This window comes from Cavia porcellus, unplaced genomic scaffold, assembly GCF_034190915.1.
Source record: "Cavia porcellus strain 051 isolate PalLab524CR breed Dunkin Hartley unplaced genomic scaffold, mCavPor4.1 scaffold_23, whole genome shotgun sequence".
In the NCBI taxonomy this organism is placed as follows: Eukaryota; Metazoa; Chordata; class Mammalia; order Rodentia; family Caviidae; genus Cavia; species Cavia porcellus.
The window spans coordinates 51,939,568-51,964,581 of NW_026947506.1; the positions used below are offsets into that span (position 1 = coordinate 51,939,568).

Here is a 25,014-nt window from a genome sequence, read left to right on the forward strand (position 1 = left end):
CCTGCCTGTGCTGTTTGGTGGGTACACCTCGAGGGGCCCCTGCAGGAGGATGGTCTGTGCTGTGAAAGAGAAAACCCTTGGGATGCTGTGAACCTGGTATCGTGCTGTGATGCTCTCCCTTGTCAGGCTGTTACATGTCTCCTGTCATCGTGGTGGGAGGAACAAGCCCCAGTGAGGTGATGTATGGCCCTGGGGTGGGGAGGGAGGCCCACAGTATTAGGAGACCTTGCAGGCCGGGCCCTGGCCCTGTCACAGTGAGGCTGGGCGGCTGCTGGGCAGGCCTGCAAGGGGAAGTGGTTCCTGGTCACTGCACTGTAGCTGTGGCCTCTAACATGCAGTGTGGTTAACTCTGGAACCGTGTCTGGACAGAGCCTCAAGGGTGTGCCGTGCCATTGGCCTCTTTTCTCTCTCCTGGAGGATTAGGGGTTTGGTCTGACACTGTCACATTATTCTCTGGGGAGAAATGCCTAATGCAGAGAGTCCTGGATTCAGTTTCTCATCTATGTCTCTCCACGGTCCTGGCTAGCAGTCCCGGAGCTGTGCCTGCTGAGCCTAGGGACTTGGTGTGTCTCATGTGGGTGGCTTCAGGTCTCCAGGGGCCACTTTGTCAGAGCACAGAGCATACTATACTGACTTAGTAGGACTCAAGCCTCATTGTGAAATAAAACCTCCAGTTGTCAACCAAAAATGACAGCTAAAATGACATTTACATATTTTGTGTTCTACCAGTGACCTGGGATCATTCAAAGCATCTAACTAGGTTACAGGGGTTTAATTAAAATACACATTATACTGAGATGGATGGATGGAAGGATGAATGGGTGGAAAGGCAGGAACCCAGGAAAAGTACCATTTTGATTAGTTGTGATATTGCTGATTATGAGGATATTTCTTTGTGGCCTTGACAACGTTATTTCCTCTCTCTCAGCCTCGGGTTCTTCTCTATAAACTGTTTCTGTTGCTGTAAAGATTCAGTTAGGTCATTGATACAAATTTAGTGGAAGTGACTTAACAGTCTGGTAAATTTAATTTTATAATTGTTATTTTAGAATTCTTTTACTCCGTAGTACATAGCATGTCCTCAGCTGTAAAAACACACAGTACACATACCCATACTTATATATTGTCTTAAAAGCTGACAAGCCCTTATGTAAAGGTCTGTGCTGGTGAATGCCCAGTTCTCCAGGCCGATGTCAGTGCTCTGTCTCCTCGCAGTGTGTGGAGAACAGATGGCTCTCTAAAGATACTATTAAAATGTGGGAAGGAAACTTCACAAACTATGATAAAACCTTGACTTCAAATGGTTGGAAACCTAAATAACAAGATTGTAAACATGTTTATGAACCGTGACTCGATGGCAAAGCCCTTTAAGAATTTGCATCCCCCTGGGAATCCTCGCTGTGTACGTAACTGCATTTTCCAAAGGATTTCAGGAGGATCACGATGCATTGCTGTGCTATTGCAGGCCGACAGGTCACACACTTCCTCCTGAGGATTCTGAGTGACAAGGATGGGGAAAGTGTCGAAGGTAACCCAGACCGAGACTGTAGTCAGGGCTGGTCTGAGGAAAGAGTCCAGAGGCAGTCAGAGGGTGAACAGAGACCATGGAGTCACTGGATTTAAGAGTTCGTTACTTTGTCATTGGAACAGCCATGGGCTTAGCTGGAAGTGTGATGGTCACCCTGAGCGGAGGGAAGGCCAGCCTTTCCATAGGTGACCATGAGGAGCTGGCTTCCTCTCCTGTGTCCATAGGATCTGCAGGTCCCAGGAGCCAGAAGAAGTTCCAGGATGGGAAGTGAGATGAGACTCACAGAAGCACTGTGCAGGGCCCTTTAATGAGCTGGAACCGGAGGGAACATGGAAGGGATACATGGGTGGATGCTCAGAGAAGATAACATAAATGCCCAGTAGTGTGTTCGCTGTCAAGGATAACTTGGTATTTAAACTGTAAAGGGAGGGGTAGACAGGGTTTGAATCAAATGAAGAAACTAACACCTAGCAGTGTCTGGAAGGAAAGTTGGTCCTGCTTGTCTGAAAAATCGGAGCCTTCGGGAGGAGCCTGGTGTGTGTTTAGTGCTGACCTGTTGTGAAGATGAGGTCACTGTGCTTTATTTGGTGTCTTGGGAAATTCACACACTGCAGGAAAAGGGGCACAGGAATGCAGAATACTTGTGAACAGTGTACCCATCCCCACCAGATTCTGAAACCATGAAAACTCTACACCGTATTTTAATAAAAGCATGGTGAGCATTAGGAGCCATGGTTGGCTTCACCAGACAATAGATTATGCTCTGTAAGTCAACTTAATATTTCTTTCCTCAAAACCAGAAAAAGACAGGGGGGCTGGCTTCACTAATATGTTCATTTCTACCATGCATTTGAAAGGTAACTCATGCAAATGTAGTTAAAAAGTTTTGAGGTAGAATCTGGGCTGGTCAGAAGCCACACTGAGACTGTCACCAATGCCGTGACAGCAGCCTCCAGGGCCTCACTGAGGCCTGTGTCTTCCTTTGAGGATGCTTTTTCCTCAGAGGGTGCTTTGATCTGCTTGTTAGGTATTTTACAGGGTATGACCCAGGATGGGAATGTTAGGTAAAGGGTGACAAAATGCTGATTCTGAGCAGACCCCTGGGAACAGAGACCAGCATCAGGGAGGTGCTGGACAGCAGGGAGGTACTGGAGAGTTTGGGGTCTTCAGCCTGCGGGCAGGAGTGGAGCATCTGTGCTGGCCCCTGCTGCGCCCTCAGGTGCCCGTCAATGGAGGGCACAGTCCCCTGTGCTTTGTCCCCTGTCAACCACATCAGACACTGTGAGTTGCTGCACCCCAAGTGACCCCAGCCCTGGTGTCACCAGGTGGACAAGAGAGAGCCACTGGGTACCATATTTTACAAAGAACAAAGGCAGACCCCATCTTCTCCGTGGAGGACCAAAGTGGCTGCATTAATGGACTGTTCAAAATTCTGTGTGGTGGGAGAGAAAAGCAGTTTGTTACGTGTCATTTCAGGACACAGAGTTTGAGTCGGCAGTGTTGCTAGAGAAATTTTTTATTCCATCCCCAGAGAGTTGTACAGTGATTAAAGCCAGCCCCCTGATTGGTCCTCAGGGTGGAGCCCAGCGCCAAGGAGTTGTAGTCTCAGCAGTATGGGAGGCTGAAGCAGGAGGATTCCAAGTTTAAGCTCAATTTGGGGAGTTTAGCCACTAGCAAGACCGTATCTCAAAATAAGAGCTAAGAAGGATGGTGATCAGCTCAGGCTAAGGTCTTGTGTTCAGTGCTCAGCTCTGCAATCAACTAACCAGTTAATTTTACAAATCGGTCAGCAGCCTCCACCACGGCTTGCATTTCACTTGCACAGTTGCTGAGGTTTCACTTGCTTCTCAAGGAAGCCCCGTGACACAGGGCAGCCCCTGCTTTTTGCCTGCAAAGGGAAGGCAGAGAGTGGAGTGCTGTGTGTGTGAGCCTGGTGGGCCGTGGGTCTTCTCTGTGCTTCATTTTCCACTTAGGTATTGACAGCTTAAACGTCCAGCAGCTGTGACTTGGCACTCAGTTCGTTACTTTGATCTAATGATTTTGCACAGATCCTGTTTAGTAATAGTGACTTTCAAGGGCCTGTCTCCATTAGGGGCTCTGAAATGGTTTTCCTCGTGCCCCAGCAATCACAGCATGAGAGAAGCTTCTGAGACCCCATGATTTTATGTGTGGTGTCCCGTATGTTTTCCACAGCAGCAGAGCTGTGTCTGTTCACCTCGCCCTGCGTTCCACTCTTGGATTTCGTATGCAAAGGGACGCATGAGAAAATGATGACTATCCAGGGCCCTGGCACCTCTGACAACGTTTGAAACTTCATAATTTTCAGAGCTAGTTAGCATATTAAAACAACCTCAGGCGTTTAGGAGGCACTGAAGTGTTGCAGGTTAAACAATTCATCACTGGAAGGAAACAGTGACCCTATACCTGGAGAGCGCAGAAAGTTCTGTAAGCATGCCTGCTAGATGGCTCTGATGGGAGCGGCTGTGATTTTTCGTTTTGTATTTTATTTAACAAACTGCATTCATGTCTGTGACACATACTAAACACATCATGGTAAACTGAGGCATATACAACACGTGTTGACCCTTTAGTTTCCCTTCTCTTTTTCTCCTTCATATCTCTCCCCACCCCTGATGGTCTTTGGCTTTCCATAAAATTCATCTCACCATTTCCTGCTATCTGTCTTCTATTAAAATAGGTGACTTCTAGCTAGGCATGGCGGTTCACACCTGTAGTCCAGAAGGCTGAGGGAGGCTGAGGCAGGAGGACTGCAAGTTTGAGCCAAGCCTGTGCTCAGACCTAATTAGAAACTTAGAGAGTTTTACCTCAAAATAGAAAATAAAAGGGCTGGGGATGAGGTCAGAACATAGGCTCTGGGTTCAGGTCCTGGAAGCGTACACGAATAGGAGACTTCTCCATTGGTGCTGGGAAAAGCAATTCCAAATTCCAGCTTCTGTTAGTGGTGTGCATGGAGATGATCCCGTTTTACTGTGGCAGGAGGAATTGGCCAGAATAAAGCCTGGCTCTAGGCTGTGAAGACAGGAAAGCAGGAGGTTTCCTCCTGGAGTGCTTGGGTGGTTTGTTAGGTCCCAGTGTCCTCTGAATACCCAGCTGTGTCCTTCCTGCTTGGTGTGGGGGCCACAGGGAGGGCTCCCATGCTCAGCTGCCCTTGGGGAGAGCTGTGCAAGCTCCACTGAGGTGCTGGTTTGCTTCATCAGGCAGACATGCGGGTATCCAGGCACATGAGGGCAATAGGGATACAGCAGTGGTAACCACCCAGGACCTGACATGCAGCAGAGTGAACACACAGCTCTGCATTTTGGTTTTTGTGCTTATTTTAAGGTAGTGCTCTGCAGCTTTCTGTGCTGCTTTCCTTCTCCTCTCACTGTAACTCATAGGGATGGAGCTTGGGCTGTTGAGAGGCCCCAGGGAGTGGTGCCCCTTGGGAGGAGAGGAGGTGTGAGGGGCAGGAGCTTGACCTGGGAAGCAGCTAGGGGGGCCCTGCTTCCAATTGCATCATGGCATCCACAGAAGCCCCGGAGCAGTGCTGTATCCATGGAAGACCCTAGAGGCAGGAGCAAGAATCACCAGGCCAATAGAACTGCCTCTAAGCTCAGTCACCAGACAACTGTCACAGCAAAGACTCCGCTCCTCTCCGTGCTTTTCAGATATGCAACGCTCCTGTGGATATATCTGCTGTCTGGAGTCTTCCCCAGTGCTGACATGGCCTTCATCTCCTACGTCTTCCTGAACTTCATCTTTGGAATCTGCACCCTGCTGATGACCATCATGCCATGGCTGCTGGCCATCATCTCCAAAGCCCAGGTCAGTTGTCCATAGCATCCCCCGCCCTGCTCCAAGGGCATGAAGGACAGGGACTGGGGGCCTTGGAAGTGTTGCTGCTTTTGCAACTGGAAATCAGTGGCCATGTGCCAGTTTCCACCGTCATTAAACTCCAGAAAGAGAAAGCAATTCTCACTGACAAATCTGCAGCATCACAGAGGCCATGCTCCTGTGCAGTGATGGTTGACAGAAGGACACAGAGTTGTTCCTGAGCCAGGGCTGTGTCACCACGGCATTCACAGTCACATCCCTGGCATCTTACCCAGGGATAGCTTTATGGAGGACTGGCCAGAGAGAGAATGCAGTGAAAAATGTCCCTTCAAAGTGCTGCATCTTGTCGGGCATTGGAAGGCAGGACGGGTCATGGTCAGTGACTGCAAGCTCAGTCCGGAGGACAATCTGAAGATCCTGTACTCTTCCAGAGCTAATTTTATTTTACTGCTTCTCACATGTTGGAGCAAAGGGCTGTCCTAAGTGTAGGGTATGTGGCCGGGGAGCATTTTCCCTGTGAGCCAGTGCCTCTGTCCACTTGACTGTCCCCACCAGCAGGTCACTTAGGAGCTGCCCCAGTAGGTGTAGAGGTCAGGCTGGGTGCTCCCTGCAGATCCCGGGTCCCCTCAAGCTATCAGCTCCCCACTGGTGCCTCCCTCTTGACCCCTGCTTGCAGCCAGCCTGGACACCTATTAGGCAGCTGTGCGAGAAGACTTTAGAGTCTGCACGCCCCTTGGCCCTTCCCGTTCCTGCTGTCTCTTCTCTGTGACATGACTGCTCTCAGGACTCTCTGCAGTTCATTTGTGTTCATATTCCTCATGGTACCCAGGTGTTTGCCTGATGGAGGATCTAGAACATCTCTGGGGCAGGGGCAGGGTGGCCAGGTGTTTGACTTGAGCACACCTGGGGGAGGGCCAGTGTTCTACTGAGAATGTGGCAGAAAACTCTCCCCACAAACCCAGCAGTATATTTCAGTTGCCCAGGTGGTGGTTCCAGTAGCTTCTGGCTCCTAGAAACAGGTGGTCACTGTGATGCAAATTATAAGAACCGGTCAGAGACAGCCAAGTACTCTACCTCTGTGACCCCCACGCCTTTGCAGCGCATGCAGACAGCCCTCCCTGGGCCTTCGAGGGCTGACATTTTGATGAACTGATTCCTAATCAATGCCTGTCTGATGCTACATAAATCTGCCTCCAAACCCTGGGTGTCATTCAGTGTTTCTGCTTGCCCTAGCAAGAGCCCAGCTTGGGGAGGGGCAGGGTGCCTTGGTATTTGGCTGTGAGCACATGTGGGGACCGACAGGGTCCAGGTGTCTGACACAAAGCTGAGAACATACCTGGGAGGTACAGTGTTCCTGGGGAGGCCCTCAGTGCTGGGCCCATTGCCAACAAGGCAAGGACTGTCCCCTCCCTAATCCAGGTGGCTTCACCCCTAACGATGATTTCAGAGGCCTTGTAGACTTAGTGGATAGGGAATATTATGGTGCCTCTTGTTTGGTAAAGCAGTGAAGTATGTAAATACCTATTATGCAGTCAATGAGGGGCTGATCTGTATCAATGACTTTTACAGATCTGGTTTGTCTGTACGTCTGTATCCGTATGTCTGGCCTTTAAATAGAAAGCTCGCAGAACAACTCACTGACTTTAGCTCCAGGAGAATATTAAAATCCCGGAAGCACCCATGGTTCCCTCTATCTCCTTCACCATCTGATAGTACAGGGCCCTCAGAGACGCCAGGAATCATGGTGACCCGGGATCAGACCCAGGACAGCTGATGTATAAGAAACCTCGGGGGTCAGCTGAAAGGTGCAGCTGCCTTACCTGTGTGGGTGGATTCCTTACTAACTCGGTCCTGCAGGCACTTGAGTCCACCCTTGCCTGGGGACCATGGCAGGACCCTGAAGATGAGGGACAAAGCCGTCCCTCTTCGTATGTCACCGCCTTAATTACAATTCCTGCTGAGAGCCACAGAGTTGTGCAGCTCCTCCGTTATCACTAATAATAGGAGCTCCTTTATTGTGGGTCATTCATCAATGCAGGAATATAGTTTCACAAAAAATAGAATTCATGAATCTCCTAGGACTGATTGAAATTTATAACCAGTTGCACTGAAAAAAAAAAAACTGAGGAAGGATTAAATGAAGCTTTTATACTTTCTCTATGTTTATTTATTTATTAGACAATAAATGATCTTAGATCAATAAATAATCTAAAGGTTACTACTGCATCTTCTGCTGCCCCCAACCACATTTCCTGACTGAGCCGTGTTGTAAGTCTGTATCATAAGGAAAAGCATACTCTGTGTAGTATGAAATAAAAAAATTGACAATCCTGTAGGTTGGGGGTTTAATGTTCCTGGTGTGACACTGTTCTGCGCTCTAAATACACAGGATGGTGATTTTTGCTGCCTCATAAAATATGGTTATATGTTAGGAACAGTTACATGGTTTGACTGCAAAGAGCAAAAGACTGTGAAATAATGCAAGTCTCGATTTTTGGTTGTATTGCCAGGGCTGGCTTGGTAGTGCTAGTTAATGTGCCCTTTCTGGGTTACGTGCTTTAAAGCAGCTGTCTGAGGGTAAAGATCAGCTCAGTGGACTAGCATTTGGGCAGGTTTTCTCCCAAGGTCGTATTTCTTGCCAGAAAGACTGTGCTGTGACCCCAAGGTGAGAAACAAGCCCCTTCCTGCCGGGCTGGCATGCACATATGGGCACACATCTGTCACTGACCATGTTTCCTTGCTGGTACTTGGGCTCACCTTTGGGAACCATGTATATTTATTGAAACACTGAAATGCAATTAAGGGAGCAGAGCTGGTGACACCCAGTGATTTGTCAAAAATGTTTAGTGGACAACTGCTGACCCTTGTAATCAGTCTCAGAAGGTAAGAGGCATGCGTGTCAGGAGGTAGGGACAGTCATAGAGGTTACAGGAGTCATTGAATTTTTAGATGCATCCAATTTAAAAGTTGAGTGCAACTCTACAATGTATCCTGCATTTTTACTTTTTCTAGAATTCTCTTTGTGTTCCCCTGCTGCTGATGGTTGGTTCTGTGACACCGTGCATTTCCGTGCTTAGGGGCAAGCACTATATATATTTACTGTCTGTTGTGTGCTAAAGAAGAATGAATCAGGTGTGCGTGCTGTGGAGTAGCTCATAGTCCCAGTGCCCAGTGTGACCTGCTTACGTCTCAGTCACGTCACTTATGAGCACTGATGTCTTAGTTTGCTCAGGATGGTAAAACAAAAAAAACCACAAAAGCCTCATGAGGTGAGGCATAAAGGAAAAGATACGTATTTCTACAGCTTGGGAGGTGGAGGAGTCCAAGACCATGGTGGTGTTAGATGTGAGTCTTCCCAAGTCTCCTTAGGAGCTTGCAGATGGCGGCTCTGTCACTGTGTCCTCGCACAGTGGGGACATAGAGAGAGCTTGGGTCTCTTCCTCTTCTCCTAAGTGCAGGAATTTCATCATGGGCTCCACCACTACGACTTCATCTACCCTAACAACCTCTCAGATGGCCCACCTCCCAGGACCTCGGGACAGCAGCTTTCAAATAAGAGTCCCCTGAGAATGCGAATGTTCTGTCCCTGTCATTTGGCCTCTGGGAATGACACTCAGAGGTGCATCCTGAGGCCAGTTTGTCCCCAGCTGTGGGCCTGTGGTGCTTCCAAATACAAAGATAGGGCATCCATAGCACACACACTCCCATTCCAGAAGGGCAGAAAGGAAGAAAGGAGTGACAGGTCCCAGGAAGTAAAACCTAGCGAGGGCAATGCCATTAGCTTCTCAGTCTCAGGAGTAACACACTCCAGCTAGACGGCTGTCTGAGGGGGTCACTGAGTAACTGGGCCTGCAAGACCTAGAACGTGGCTCTAGCAAGGAGGCAGAGAGGTCACCTGTATTTGTTGTTGACAGGAAATAGATTTGATTTTTTTTCTTTCTTCTCTGCAGAATTTGCAGAACATCTATGACACCCTGAAGTGGGTCTTCACGATTTTCCTCCAGTTCTGCCTTGGCCAAGGGCTGATAGAACTGTGCTATAATCAAATCAAATATGACCTGACCCACAGCTTTGGCGTTGATTCCTATGTGAGCCCCTTTGAGATGCAGTTCCTGGGATGGATCTTCGTGGGATTGGCCTCGCAGGGCACGGTCCTGCTCCTGCTGAGGGTGCTGCTGCACAGGGACCTTCTGCATTGGTCAGGGTATGTCCTGAAGGGCTCATCTTTGAACAAGTCAGGGCAGAACAAGTCCACCCTAGAGGTTGGCATTGTCATGGTTCTGATAAGATTTTCTGTTTCTTCTTTGTTTATTTGTTAGATTTTTGTTTGGTGTGAATCACTGACACTAGCAAGGAGAATTTCAGAGCATAAGGTGCTGACCTGCAGGATGATCTTTCCAATGACTGAGTCATCCCAGTGTATTTTCCACTTTGAAATTGCTCAATTTCCTGTTGCATTGTAGCACCTAAGGTGAACCTGGTTGATACCATGAAGTAATTTCTTTCCATGACTCAGTGCCATTAGTTTGAGGAGCAGGAAGGTGAGGAAATTTAGCCCCGTGTAGCGATGCTCCTTGTGAGACCCAGTTCCTTCTGAGACTGTGTTCTTGCCTTCGTCAGGCAGAGGTGAGTCAGTGCTGGCAGGGGCGTAGTGGAGGTAGAGATGTGTTGTGTGCCTCATGTGCATGCTCTGGTCCCCACACATACAAGCCTGAAAATGGGATTGAGGGGAGCTTTGCAAAGATGTCTGAAATATCCTCAGATGATACATCTGAAGTCAGTCAGGAAGAGATCTGCAGGCTCATGCACAATGTACTATAATATATCACCCTCTCCATGAGCTGAACCCCCTGACCTGCACTTTCTAACTTCTGATGAAGAGAAGCATTCTTTATGCACAAATTAATGAAGATCCTGCCACGGAACCTATTATAAAGATCTTTACTAATCTTTACTAATACAAAGATTTATAAAGATTATAAATCATTACTAATCTTTTATGGTGAGCCTCTTACATAATTTCTTTTAATTCATTTTCTCCACGAGGCCCTTCTTTGTGTGACCCTTTTATGCTGTTAAGTAGAGTACAATTTTGAATACAAATTCCAGCACTCTTCTGAATTTGGCCATAATCACTCTAGAATTTGCAGATTCCCACCAGCTGATTGAGTTCAGAGTAGAATTCCGAGTGCCTTTCAAGCATAATTGGCTGTGTGATATCCCTTAATAGTTGAATGTTTTAAAACCTGTATTGCAGACTCTCCTCTGGCAGATTTCAGGTTGTTTCTTCTTTCTATAGTATCAAAGAGATTTTTCCTTAAAACACTTTGCATGTTACCTCTCCTTTGCAGAGTGTATCACATGCACCACATGTTAGAAGAGTGGTCTCCATGGCCACAGCAGAGGGTCCATTTTATCATTCTGTGTCAGCGTGAGGGGCACAGAGCTCTGGGGTTTTGTCTACTTTAGGCACCCACTGCTTCTCTGTGCTTTATGACTTCACAGTGATCATGAGACTCTCCCAATTTGTCATTTATATCCAGACCCCACCAGGTCACTAGTCCCTGCCTACCAGATTCTCACAAGGCCCTCCTACCAGCTGGCCTCTTGTATCCCTGAAGCCCTGTCTGCTTCTCCCCCGTCCCCACAGAGGACACTGGCCTCTGGTCACCTCCCTACCCTCACTCCCAGCACTGTTCCCATCCCCACCCTGCCTTCTGGGCAGCTCTGGTTCTTCTCAGAGTGTCCAGGCTCTTTTTTTTCTGGAGCGGGACACACTTGTCTTGTTTATGTGACAATCATGCCCCCAGTCTATTCCTGTAGGAAAACTAGAAATTTGAAAACCAAGGAATTGCAAAAACCCTAAGCCAGGAATGTTGTGATAATAAAAGACACATTGCTCTGAGACCCCCTCCCCCTTGAAGACCCCACATCCCATGGCTCCTGTCACTTTGGGAAGCAGCTCTGGAGTCCTCTTTCCCGAATGTCCTTGTGACAGGGGATAAACAGTGGTGACCGCTGCCGCCCAGTGCCATCCAGCAGAAAGGCAACTCCTAGAATCATGACACTGTCCTCATCCCCCTCTTTCACTGGATCTGGCACTGTGAGACTCCTGGCTCCTCCCCAAAGTCAAAATGACAGTGGAAGGGAAATGGCTTGAATTGACTGAGGACATGAAGGCAGCCAGGGGAGCTCAGCTGGAGACCCTGGGGAAGGAGCCTTCAGAGCTGCGGTGACCAGCGGCAAGGACGACAGAATGAGAGGGTTTAAAACACGGGGGTAAGATTTCAAGGGGGTTCCTAGGGCGTGTTTTTACTGTAATACACTAAAAAATTATAAAGATCATATCTTGTAGTTAATTTGGGGGAAAAAAGGGAAAGCTGGGACATTTGTGTGGAGGTAGAGAGGCCCTGCCTTCCGAGACCCTGGCTGGGACTTCGTGGCCAGCACCAGCCCACGCCTGCTCTGGCTCTGTCCTGCAGGCTGTCACTGGTGCTCCATTGTCTGCCAAGAACCTGAGTCTCTGTGAGCACCAGCCCTGCTTCTATGAAAATGAGATAACATAGTATAGCCATTGTTCATTCTGTTATTTGATTCTGAATGCCTTGTAGTACTTTGATTCTCTTGAATAGTTCTATAATATTTTGTTATGTTTGATACTATTGTATATGAAGTTATACTCAACTATTTCAAGAAAAGAGACATTATGGTACATACTGTTAATTATGGGTGGCTTGTGGTGAAACACTGTGTTGCTTACATTGTTCTGTTCTGATATGCTTTGCTATGTCCTCTTTTTTCTTAATCTGTTTAAAAAAAATTAAAAAGTAGAACTGCACTCAGAGGAAGGCATGAGGCAGGAAGATGCATCCAGGTCACCTCGGGCCACAGCTGGTGGCTGCTCCTGCCTCAGGGACCAGGCCCAGGTGAGCAGATGCTGCTGCCATTGGCCCCTCCCTGTGAGGTGTCCCACTGACCACCCTCCCTAAAGTTGCAACCCCCGCCCTCTGTGCTTTCCTGGGCTGCAAGGCATCCTCCACTTCCTGCTACCTGTCTACCTGGAGGGTGGAGGACACGGGCCATGGCTATGCTCTTCCCTGCAGTCTTCATGGCCAGTCCTTCACTCAGGGATGTTCCAAGCTATAGTGACTTGAGACCTGGTGAGAGCTGAGGTCAGGCCTATAGGCTCTGATTCAAGCTTCTGACTGTCCTCATTTTTCTGGTACGGGGATCGAACACATAAACTAGCACATGCCAGGCAGGTGCTTATGCCACTGAGCTAAATCGCTGGCTGTCCTCTGTTTTTAAGTGGGCAGGGCAGGCTGTTGTTCCTGCTTTGCAGATCTCCACATTGGGCTGCTCGCTGCTGACCACTGCTGTCCCCCACTCTGTTCTGTTCTCTCTCCTAGGTTGCTTACATTTGAGTCTGTCTCTGCTGGCACCTGCTCCAAAGTGTTCATACTATGACATGGTCCCGGTCTCAGGCCGGCCACCTTGGGCTAGGTCAGGCCATGACTGCTGCTCTTCCCTTGTCCTCACCCTGGCCAGCAAATCATCCCACAGTGTGCTGCCCGCCTACCACCAGCCTCCCCTAGACAGCTGCTCAGACCACAGGACAGCAGCACTGCTCCTACCAGGCCCCTGTCTGGTGCTCCCTGTACTTCCACCAGTGACTCTCCTCTGCCCCGATCCCCCCAGACCTCCACCCCAGTGGCTCGAAGACCCTTACTCTTCAGCCTCACATTTGTTTTGTCTCCATAGCAAGCAGCTCCTTCAAACAACTATGCAGTTGGCTTTTTGGAGAGTCTATTATCCTTTCTCTCTCTCTGCCCACAGCAGCCTGCAGGGCCACCCCAGGTACCGGCACTGTCACCTGAGTGATAGGCCAAGGACAGAGTGACAAGAGTTGCACAGGCTGAAAAGAGCCAAGGATCCACTGGAACAAGGCCAAGCTGACTGCTCTCTGTCCCCTCAGTCTGCTCCTGCCCTCGGTGGGTGGGCAAAATTTTGACAGCTGTAGGACTTATCAGGAACCTCTAGCTCTAGGCCAGAAATCAACTGCACACATCCGTGGAACCTCAGTGGCAGTGGCCATGCTGTGGACTCCCTTGCAACTCAACACACGTGTACCTTTCTCTCGACACACAGTTTCCAGTACCAAATCTGAAAGTGTGCATCAGGTCCCCAAGGCACCTGCACATTTAGGCCCTCAGCTCTGTTCTCTGGGTTGCTAGTGTGTGAACAGATCTCCTGTACTCTGTTGCAGTTGACTCAGGGTGAATATTATAAGACAGTTCTATAAATTATGTGGCCTGCGTTGTTTCTCTTGCAAACTGACTACAAAAGACAGGAAGTGGCAGTTAAGAAGCCCAGTCAGACTCAGTTTGCATGGACAGAAACACAGCATGATGATCTCTCTGGTTTGGACTCCGCCAAAGTATCAGAGAGACTTGGAGAAGTACACAACCTGAATACTCATGACCTATCTTTGTAAGTCAAGATGCTCCACACTAGGAGGAGCATTGATTGGCACATGCCGTGAAAAGACTCAGGAGGATTTAAGACAGCCAGCAAGGCTCAGAACAAGGAAATTTCTGTGCTTGCAGGTTGCAAGTAGAGTGGAGACAGAAGTGGCCCCTGAGGAGGCTAAGCTTCCTTTGAAAAAGACAGGCTGCAGCCACAAGAAGCTGGAACCCACTGTTCAAGTTCAGATCAGAGATGCAGAGGTGAAAGCAGTCAGAAGCTTGAGAAGAGGAGGGCGGTTATAGCTGTGAGACTGCACCTCAGAGGGGAGAGAGGCCAGAAAAGAAGGGGAGCACAGAGGAGCAGCCTGCTCTGAGCATGGTGACAAGTGTCCTCAGAACCGAGACTGTCATGTGAACGGGGGGAAAAGCTTGGAGTGATGTGCCCATGAGCCAAGGACACCAGCGAATGCTAGGACAGGCCTGCAAGGAATTGTCCCTTGGTGCACAAAGGAATCTGGCCTGCTGATTGCAGGAGAATAACATTTTGCCTTTTTAGGCATCCAGTTTATGGCTAATTTGCTGTGGTAGTCGTTGAAAAAAATCATACCTTGTGTAGGTGATTAGTCACCAACAAAAGCAAATGTTTCACTAGAAAATTTTAATATATTAAAGTATTGTTCAAAAATTGAAAAAAATAGTGGCCAAGTTTCAATCTACTATACTTAGCATCTAGTTCTTTATTTTTAACCTACATGTGTCACTCAGAAGGAGCTGAAATTTTAAAGGGAATCATAAGCCAAGTTTTGTTTGCTTTTTGTTTGGGACGGGGTCTCCCCTGTGGCTAGCTTAGGCTGGTCTTGAATGCTTGGTCCTCCTGCCTCAACCTCTTGAGTGCTAGTTTCTGCTTTTTAACAAGTTAATTTGACCTGATCAGATTTATGATCATGGATTTGTGAGGACTTAATCCTGGGTTCTTATTTTGTGCTTTCTATTTCACCTGACTTTCCAGCCTCTTGTTAAATTCAAGTTTCCTTTATTCAAACTTTCCTTGTAACTTATGCATGGTATTTAGTTCCTGTCTCTGTTGACTACTCTGAAAATCTTAACAACTACCTAAACTTACTTGTCTGTCAACATCTGGAAAATCTAGCAGACTGCTACTTTCCTTTGTAGTTTTGCCTTTTTATTTTTTATTTATTTATTTTTTAAAATTTTATTTAAGGAGAAAAAAAACCAGAAAAATGGTACAAGTAACACAAAATTTAAAAAATAAACAGTAAGAAATCACTAGTTAAAGGATTACATATTCTCATTTTAGAAATAGTTGTTCAAGTTACAAAATTAAAGCATATAAAGTGGGCTTTCAAACAGTGAGACTGCAAATACTTTTGTTCAATGATCCAACAAAACTCTGTAATATGGTTATCTATCTTATACACTAAAACATAGTGTATATGCAGTGATAACTTTTAGAGCACTTTCTTTTCTTTTATACAATGTCAGTTACACATTTCGGGTTTTATTACTCCCATAATTCTTACTACTTTTTTTGAAGAGAGTAAAAGCAAATGTGACATATCAGAACAGAGTCAGTCAAATCAAAAGGATGGACATAATAGATAATGTAAAAACAAAATACAAGGTGATCAACAATGGTTACCATACTGCCTCTTGCTATCCTAAGAATTGCCTATAAAATCACTTGTAATAAAATTGAACAAAACAATAAAGAATAAAACCAAAACATTGGAGACATTACAGGACTTTAAAAGAACATAGTAGTCAACCAGAATGGGTGTCATAATGAATCTTTTGTTTTAACAGTTGTTGCCTATACTTTTGAACTTGGTACTATCAAGGTAAGCAGAATAGGGGAAAATCAGTCAAAACAAGATGGTGAGGGCAATACAGGGTTTCAAACCAAGTTAATAGTAAATCAAAGTAGGTTATTATAATGTATCTTGCTATTTTTATTTATTGTTCCCTTAATTAAAAAGATAAAAATAAAGAAGTAAATAAAAAAGGAGATTGAGATAAAAGAGGGCATAACAACAAAACTGTGCAGGTCAAAACATAACCATTTAAGCAAAATAGTGTTTCAACACAAGATATTCTGACATAAAAGTAGTTACCATAGTGTCTCTTGCCTTGAAATCTTTGAGTATAACTTCATATATTGTAGCACCAAACATATCCAGACAATGTAAAACCATTCAAGAGAATGACATTATTACAGGGTATTTAGAACCAACTAACAGAAAATGAACAATGGTTTCTGTATAATCTCCTTGTCTATAAAAGTTTTTGCTTCTATTTTTATATATAATAAACTCCAATAAAATAGAACCTGTTAAAACTGATGGAGTCAGAAGAATTAAAGCTTGATGGCACTTCAAAGCAAGATGATACTAAATTAGCACTAGCTATTATGATGTCTTGGTTTCTCCAAAATAGCTGTTCTTACCATCCAATCTTCTCTGCCTTATTTCTGTTGAGCTCTTTTTCTGTCGTTTGTTGTCAGTTTGTCTTCATTTCGCTTTCTGCTCCATTCATTGTGGCCTCTCTGCCACTATTTATGGAATCTTGGTATTTTCCTTTTTTAGAATATCCTGCAGTATTCTCTGTAGAGTTGAATTGGTGTTTGCAAATTCCCCTAGTTCCTCTTTATCTTGGAAGCACCTTGTTTTTCCATCAATTTTCAGGAACAGTTGTGCAGGATATATCAATCTTGGCTGGAGGTTACTATCTTTCAAAGCTTGAATTATTTCCCCACATGCTCTTCATGATTTGATGGTTTGTTCTGAGAAGTCTGCTGTAATTCTGATGGGTGTTCCCTTGTAAGTGATCTGTTTCTTGTCTCTGATGGCTTTTAATATTCTGTTTTTATATTGGATTTCTGGAATTTTGATTATATGTCTGGGTGTAGCTCTGTTTGGGTTGTAGGTGGCTGGGGTTCTGTATGCCTCAGACATCTGAGTATCTTTACGTTTTGCTAAATTAGGGAAATTCTCTTGGATTATTTCTGTGAATAGCTTTTGTAGTACATTTGTTTATGTCCCTACTTCTTCTTTTATGTTCTTAATTTTTAACTTATAGATGCTCTTTATCTTCTAGCCTTTGTATTATTGCTGTTCGTTTTCTTATTTTTAAGAAGTTTTTCATTTCATGCTCCCATATTACAAATCTGCCCTCCAGTTCAGATAATCTATCCTTAGTTTCTTTCAAGATGTTATGCCAGCTTTCAATAGAGCTTTTAGTTTCCTGGTAATCTCTTTGAACCTGCTACCCATATTCTATGTTTTCTCTCTTTTCTCCATCAAACAATTCTCCCCTTTTTTTCTGTTCTTCCATTCCACCGTCTGCTTTTTCTTGGGCAGTGCTTAGCATTTCTCTAACTATTCTACTTATATCTTGCTTTATTTCATTAAATACTTCACTTTTGAACTTGTCTATGATGCTCCAGAGATACCACTTTATGCATATTGGTGCCGTGTCTGATATTGCATGTTTCTCAGGATTGGGGGCTGAGGACCCTTTCTTGTCGCTCCCTCTTCCCATATTTCTTGTTCCTTCTGTACAAACATATATAGGAAGCCCAGGTTCTTTCTTTGTCAGGTATAGTTTGTTTGAATTGCGCTGGCTAGGTGTTCCCACCCACTGCAGTATACTAGGGAGATACAGACCTGGGCAGCCTATGCTGGGCCCACCCCTCCAGGTCAAGCTACTGAAGGCTTCACTGCTAGGGTGCACCTCCAGGTGCTGGGACCTGGTTTGGGCTAGTCTACTAGGTCTTAAGTCAGTGGCGACACCAAGGCCAATCCTGCTTGAGAAGGGAATATGCGACTAAGGACACTGCAGCGTCCTGTTCTGGCTAGTGTGTCCAGTCCCAGTATGTCCTTTGTTGAAGTCTACTACTCTATGGAAGGGTCCCCGATCCACTCACTCACTACAGGTTGATGCAGGGCTCCCTGCCAGTCCCGCTCTCAACTCCATTCACAGCTTCCCACTCTCAGAGCTTTCATGCCTCTCGCCTTGCTGTGCCGATTGGGACGCAGCAGCGACTGCAGGAAATTCAAATCGCGGCTTCCAGTGGCACGGGCTCCAGCTTTCACGCTGAGACCTTATCTTTTCCTGTTATAGCACCAGGATTGCATTTCCAGTTGGTTTTTCTTTTTTTAGTTCATTCCTGGGTCGGCAGGGTATATCTCCACTTGCTTAGGACTTCTCGCCCCGCACCATTCCTGGATTTTAAGTGGGGTGTCTCAGAGAGCCTCTGGAGCTGCTGCTATCTCTCCACCATGTTCTCCCGGAAGTCCTGCCTTTTTATTTTTTCATTTAGACTTAACTGTAAGCCCCACCTTCACTCCTGCCAATTCTAGGGGATTAAACCCATGGATTCTCTATCAAAGGAGTTACACACTGCTCTTCTCTTAAAAATAATAACATTTTTGAGATCACTCTATCAAGTTGCTCAGGCAAGAGTCCATATTTGGTATCCTTTTCCTTCAGCCTTTGATAGCTTGGATTTCAGGCTGGAGCCACCATATGTGGCCGAACTGTGAACATCACATATCTTTCTACCTTGTGGATTCAGTTTTGTTTGTCTTAGAGGTGTAATCCTCCAACTTCTCAATTGCTAGACTACAGGGGCAAGTCTTGGTGACAGAGTTCTTGCTTGAGTGAAAAGGTCTTTACTCGCCCTTCTTCTGAGTGAGACTGAAGTCATTTTTCCTCACATCCTGGGACTATTTTCTTGCTTTCTCTGATCCAGTGTTTTCTGGAAACAAGCTCTTTTCTTCTTAATAGGCTTAGTCTTTTACCCTGGAAAATTTAATGACTATCTTATGACTATCTCTTGACCTACAAATTTTGTGGTAGTTTACTCGTTACATCTAAATAGAGGTCCTTCAACAATTTATACTTTTTACCATCTAGTAAGTTCAGTGAATCTGAGGAATATTGATTAGTCTTCTTCTAAAATCACCCAGGGTTTCCTTAAAATATTTCTTGCCTTCCATTTGACATTCTCTCCTTTGGGATTTCAGTTGGATGAAATCTGGGTTGCAGAAATTCATCTTCCATGTCTTGTTCCTCTATCAAAAACAGTGAAGAGAAACAGTACCCTCTCCTGTAGGCCTTAAATCCACATAGAAGCAGCATCATCTCTGAGACACAAGCCCAGAGTTATTGGGAAATGATAGTAATTCCACTTCAAGGAGGGGTTTCCAAGATGAGTTCAAAAGACACGGGCTTCCACCTTGTTCCTGTTCCTCCTCACCTCTGCTGGTCTCTAGGGGGAATGGCTAAGTCTGCTGCCAGACTGAGCTAGGTCCTCATCCAAGAAGGAATTGGAGCCCTGAATCACCTTAGGATTGAACAGAACCACCAAGTCACAGAGCTAATGCTACACCTCAGAAACTAGAGGAAAATGTCTGCACATGTTACAGCAGATCTCAACCATGGAGGGGGAAGTCAGGGGCACAAGGATTGTTAGCAAGTGGGAGCAGTTGGGAAAAAGCAGGCCACAATACCCAAAATGGCATCTCCAAGGGAAGCTTTGAGAAAAGGAAATGAGGTCACTTGGATCAGAAGGGATTCTAAGAAGCAATGGTAAAGGAGTTCCTGAGAGCTGGAGGAAGGGGTTTCAGGCAGTAACAGCTCCAGAGGCTGTATCCAGGAATTCTGTGGCCTGCACTCAGCCCTCAGAGGCCCCAGACTGACAGAGTTGTACAGCCTGCCACAAAATTCCATGGCCTGAGGAGAAATGGTTCTGTTTTCCAAGAGGCTCTGGAGGGTGGGGAGGAGAGGTGGGAGCTCCCTGCAATAGACACGGGTCGAATGAGGACTGTGGAGTTGGAACCGCGTCCTCCCCAGGCTGTGCTGCAGTGAGGGCTCACCTGAGGGGAGAAGGACCTCACCTTGTCACATATCCTCAGGTTCTTATCCTAGGTGAAAAGTGCCCACCACAGGATTCTCTGAGAAGAGCAGATTGTTAACTTGGGACCTGGCACATGGTTTCTCACAAGTGAAGAAAACAAGCAGGAGGACTGGGCCTGGCTGGGAGAAGGGTCTTGCTGGGGCTCTGGGCAGGCAGATGGGAAGAGTGGGGAGAAGGATGTTCACCTGGCATGATACGGGGCTCGGCCACAGAGTCCTGGGGAGCAGTAGAGCGAGGGCTGGGTAGCAGCAGTCTGTGTGCTCCTGCTTCACAGGCCCTCCCTTCTGTGTGGGAAGAAGAAATGATATAAAGTTGTGTGTTCCCAGAGAACCACATGGGGTCCCCTTACCTAAGCAGCCAGGCCAAGGCCTCATGGCACTGAGGTGGTGCTGACAAGTGGCGTTGCCTCCCCAAGGTCATTTGGAGACTGCGTGTCTGCTCTCCGTCAAGGTGTGCTGAGGAACAGGGCCCGGTCCCCTTGGCTTCATGTGACTCTGTCGTAGACCCAGGCAATGTTTCCATCTTCCCTTCCAGCCAGGGCACTGGGTTTACCCTGGAGGCCAGGTTAAAACACCCAGGCATGGCCTCCTCCACGTCCCCCCACAGTGCTGATGTCCTTACCTTCCCTTGCTTCTGGCCAGAAGACTGAGGAAGTAAGGCGCTAACTGAGGAGCTGGATCTCTGAAACTCAGCACATGCACTAGCAGGTCTAACAGCCAGTCTGTCTTCCTCTTCGAGCTTGCAAGGAAAGAACATGGGATCTGCACAGCAGTCTTCAATTATGGAAGGTTGTGTTTTTCATTATTGAATTGTTTCAGTTAATTTTTTTTCAAATCCATTTTATATCAAAATAAATTTCAAAATGTCTATCAGGGGCGACAATGTAAACACATTGCATATGGTCATCCAATTATGGGATTAAAAAAAGGCTGCTGCTATGGAAAATGCATTGAAATCAGAGCATATGAATGGACCTAGGCTGATTATGAAAGGAAAAAAAACCTGCATTAAAGAATTTTTAAAAAGTGCTAACATCTTTTTTAAAGCAACTCTTGTTTGGAATTGCCTTTACCAAAGGTAAAAGCCAGCAGTGGATTTGGAGTCCTAGCAAGGGTCATAGGAAAGATACGAATAAACATATAACCCAGCTTGCAAGAGATCCTTAAGCTCAAATTCAGGACACCTTGTCTTATTATAGGATGCAGTGCATGGGACACACCCCCACTGCTGTGGTACCTTGATCACGGCTTACCAGAAACCCATCCTGGTGGAATCCACGGATAAACTGCTACCAATGTGTTTTGAGAGGTGAACTATCTGGCAAGCAATTGCTCTAGTGTGGCCAAAGGCAGAAATTGAGATGGAACGTTGCAAAGCTTGGGGTCCCAGTCAGTGCACAACAGTGGGAAGTAGTGGAAGAAGCAGAGAAGGGGCACCTGGCCTGCTGGATGGAGCAGGAGCCCCGTTTTGAGGGAAATGAAGGGATCTCACAAGGTGGCTTTGGTCCATAGCGCTGGAGACCTTGGCTCATCAGAAGGGGCACAGGCAGCTGTGGTGGCTTGGGCACCAAGTACATCTCAAGGGACTCCAATTCCTGTTCAACAGAGTGCCCACACCCCTGTACTGGATGGTGTGTGCTCTGCCCACCACCAGGGAGGCAGGGATGGAGGAAAGGACAGCTGGGCACAGCAGGCCCCACCCACTGCCCAAGGGAAGAAGGCGGCAACTGACCCTTGGGTTCTGCAGACCACGCCCACAGCTGGAAGAAGGAATGGCGGAAACTGAGTGTAGGGTGTGCAGGCCCCGCCCAGCACAAGGGAGGAATGGGGAGAACTGACAGTAGGGTCTGCAGGGCCTGCCCCCCACAATGCCCAAATGACAGTTGGGCTCGGCAGCCCCGCCCACAGTCCAAGGGAGGTGTGGCATGAAATCACAGCTGAGCCCTACAGGCCCTACATAGCACCCTAGGGGAGTGCTCTCCCACCTGTTCCTCAGTGGGGAAATCTCAGGGAGAAATAGTCACCCACACCAAGGCCCCTGAGTCCTGAGAGACACCCAGATCTGAGGCCTGGGACATTGTGCTTGATGTCTGTGATTTTCCTGCTCCCTGTGCATCAGCAGCATTGCTATCACCGGTGACCACCCCAACTACAGCTCAGGCCTCTTGGGTCAGAAGTGGGGGTCAGACTCAGCATGTTCCATCTCATTGCTAGGGTTTTGGTCACTTCACATGTGAACTCTAAAAACAACTTTCTTCAATGTTGACGGGAATCCTGTCATTACTAGCTGAGATTTTATTTATTTTTATACCCGGCGTAACTGTATTTTGTATATCAACATACACATATATCTTTCAGCTTCTCGCACTAGTAAGACAATACGATGTTTATACATGTCTGATTTATTTCACTTATGAGTGTGGTCTCAAGTTGCAACCGTTTATAAAAGACTCAGGTTTATCCTTTTGTATGCTGAGTAGTGCTCCATTTTATAAAGGTACTACTTTTTTAAAATCCATTCCTCAGTTGATGGGCATTTAGATTGTTTCTAAGATCTAGCTGTTACAAATGGTGATGCTGTACACTTGGGTGCACATATATCACTGAGGTATGGTATTTTTAATTCTTGTAAGAAGACACACAGAAGTGGAATAGCTGGGTCAAATGGGACCTCCAATCCTAGGTTTTTGAGGAATCTCCACACTGACTTCCATAGTGGTTGCACCAGTCTACATTCCTGCCAACAGTGGAGAAGGTTTCTTTTTCCCCCCGCGTCCCCTCCAGCATTTGTTCTTTAATTTCTTGATGATGGCCATTCTTTCTGGGGTGAGGTAGAATCTCAGTGTTGTTTTAATTTGCATCTTTTGAATGACTGGTGATGTTGAACACTGTTTTCATTTATGTATTTGATTTATTTATTTTTTGGTACCAGGGATCGAACTTGTGCTTGCCAGACAGGCACTTACACCACTGAGCTTAGTTCCCAGCCCTGCTGTTTGTATTTCTTCATCTGAGAAGCATGTATTCATCTCCGATGCTCATTTTTGGATTGGGTTTTTAAATCTGGAAGGACTGATGTTTTTTAACTTTTTGTGTGATTTTGATAGTAATCCTCTGTCTGAATAACAGCTGAATAATGGCCAACTTTTTCTCCTAATTGTGGGATATCTCTTCACTATGTTGTTGGTTTCTCTTACTGTGCAAAAGCTTTTTTGCAAGATGAGATCCCACTTGTTGATTCTTTGTGATAGTTCCTGTGCAGTTGAGGATTTGTTCATGAAGTCTTTGCCTACACCAAGGACTTCAAGAGTTTTTCTTACTCTATCTCCAGTAGATTTAATGTTTCTGTTTTCATATTCAGATCTTTGATCCATTTTGACTTTAGTGCATAGTGATAGATATGGGTCTGTGCTGACTTTGTATCCAGTTACATTACTGAGTTAGGTTATTAAATCTACCAGTTTTTTAGTCAAGGTCTTGGGATCTCCTAAGTAGAGTACCATGTCATCTGCAAACAATGACGGTTTGACTTCTTTTTTTCCTATCCTTATTCCTTTTAATTTTTTCTCTTCTCTAATTGCTCCAGTGAAGTTTCTAGGACTCTTGAACAAAGTGGAGACAGTGGACATCTTTGTTGTGTTCCTTATTTTAGAGAAGTAGTTTTCAGTTTTTGTCCATTTAGCATGAATTTAGCTAGTGATTTGTGATAGATGGCTTTTATGGACTGAGACAAAGGCATCTACTGCAATTTTCTGTAGGGTTCTTAACATGAATGGGTGCTGGACTTTGTTAAAAGCTTTTTCCACAACTATTGAGATGATCATGATTTTTGTTTTTGGCTCTGTTATTATGACACATGATGTTTGTTGATTTACATATGTTGAACTATCCCTGCATCCCTACAATGAATCTCACTTGATCATGTTTTATAATCTCGATGACTTGCTGCATTCTCTTTGCCAGTGTCTTATTGAGAAATTTTTATCTATGTTTATTAGGAATACCATATTTTATTATTTTATATCTGCATTTATTTCTGAATGTATAAAATTTATGTGTAGAAATACATACACACATACATGTAAATGTATATAAGCATTCCTCATTTAATGCCCTGTTAAAAAACTGTCAGAGTTACTCAGTCCTATGTCACCTGGATCATTACTGCTCATTTTCAGATCAATGAACCCTCGGGGCCCAAGCCAGATTGCTCAAGCATTGTGTCCCTAACTGATCTGTCCTATTTCCCTCTTTGGAATACACACTAACTGAAAAAAAAGCCTTCCAGTTTAATGTGTGAATGAATGGTTTCCTGCTCAGATAAGCACTGATGACATTTTCAACAAGTCTGGGCTCACTCTTTTTAATAAGTGGAAATTCTTCCTATAAAGATGTAAGGACATATTTACAAAAAAGGAACTTTGGATTATCCAGCACATTTCTATAACCAGTAGCTCCATCAGGAGGAAACTCACTACATCTTCTGTTCAGAAACCCTAGGATAAAATCATTAAAATATTGTACTAATTTTTAGAGACATACAGGTTTCTTATAGTGTTGCTAAGCATAAGTAAATATATGTAATTAATACAGATTACATTAAAGAGAAATAAAATATACAGTAGCAAGATAAAAGGTATTTGTACCTTCTTTTTAAAAAAATATTTCAAAGGGAAAACTGAAGAATGAACAATGAATATGAGCTTCAAAATAGGGTAGTGGGACAGTTACAATACTTGATATACTGAGCACTGGTTTATTGTAGTAGGTGTGCAGGACATAGTCATGGTACCTTGTCTACAAAGTATTGGTGCAAAACATTCTTTTCAAGGAACAGACAGAAACTAGCTCTATGAGTACTGTAACTATCTTTTGTATACATATATTTTGGCCTTTTACCTATTCTTACTTTCCCCATCACAGTTTGTCTTTTCTTTGAACAATTTCTTTCCAATTCATAGTATCTGTTACACGTTTGTTATTTTCAAGAGAAAAAAGAAATTATCCATAAAAGTCAAGATGCGAACAAACCTAAGGAAAACAACAAAATCAAAATGACAGCAACAACAACAAAAAAGCAGCAATAGTTACATAGGTCTTCAAAACAAGGTGGCAGGAATTTAACAATGGTTCTTATACTGCATATTGTTATCTTCAAAATAGTTGCTCAGGTTACCAGACACAGCAATCAAAGAAACAGTAAAATGGAACAAAACAGTGAATTTAAAAAACAAGACAGAGGAAATCTCT

General features: G+C 45.4%; 1 protein-coding gene across 1 annotated transcript in view; it reads left to right on the forward strand.

Moving 5' to 3' along the window:
* The window catches only part of LOC100729015 (ubiquitin carboxyl-terminal hydrolase 42-like), a 109,649-nt gene that overhangs the window by 31,830 nt on the left and 52,805 nt on the right, over window positions 1–25,014 (forward strand). Inside the window, exon 4 of the mRNA XM_063234384.1 lies at window positions 5,197–5,353. The gene's annotated coding sequence lies outside the window, so the exon portion shown is untranslated. The remainder of the gene's footprint in view (window positions 1–5,196; window positions 5,354–25,014) is intronic.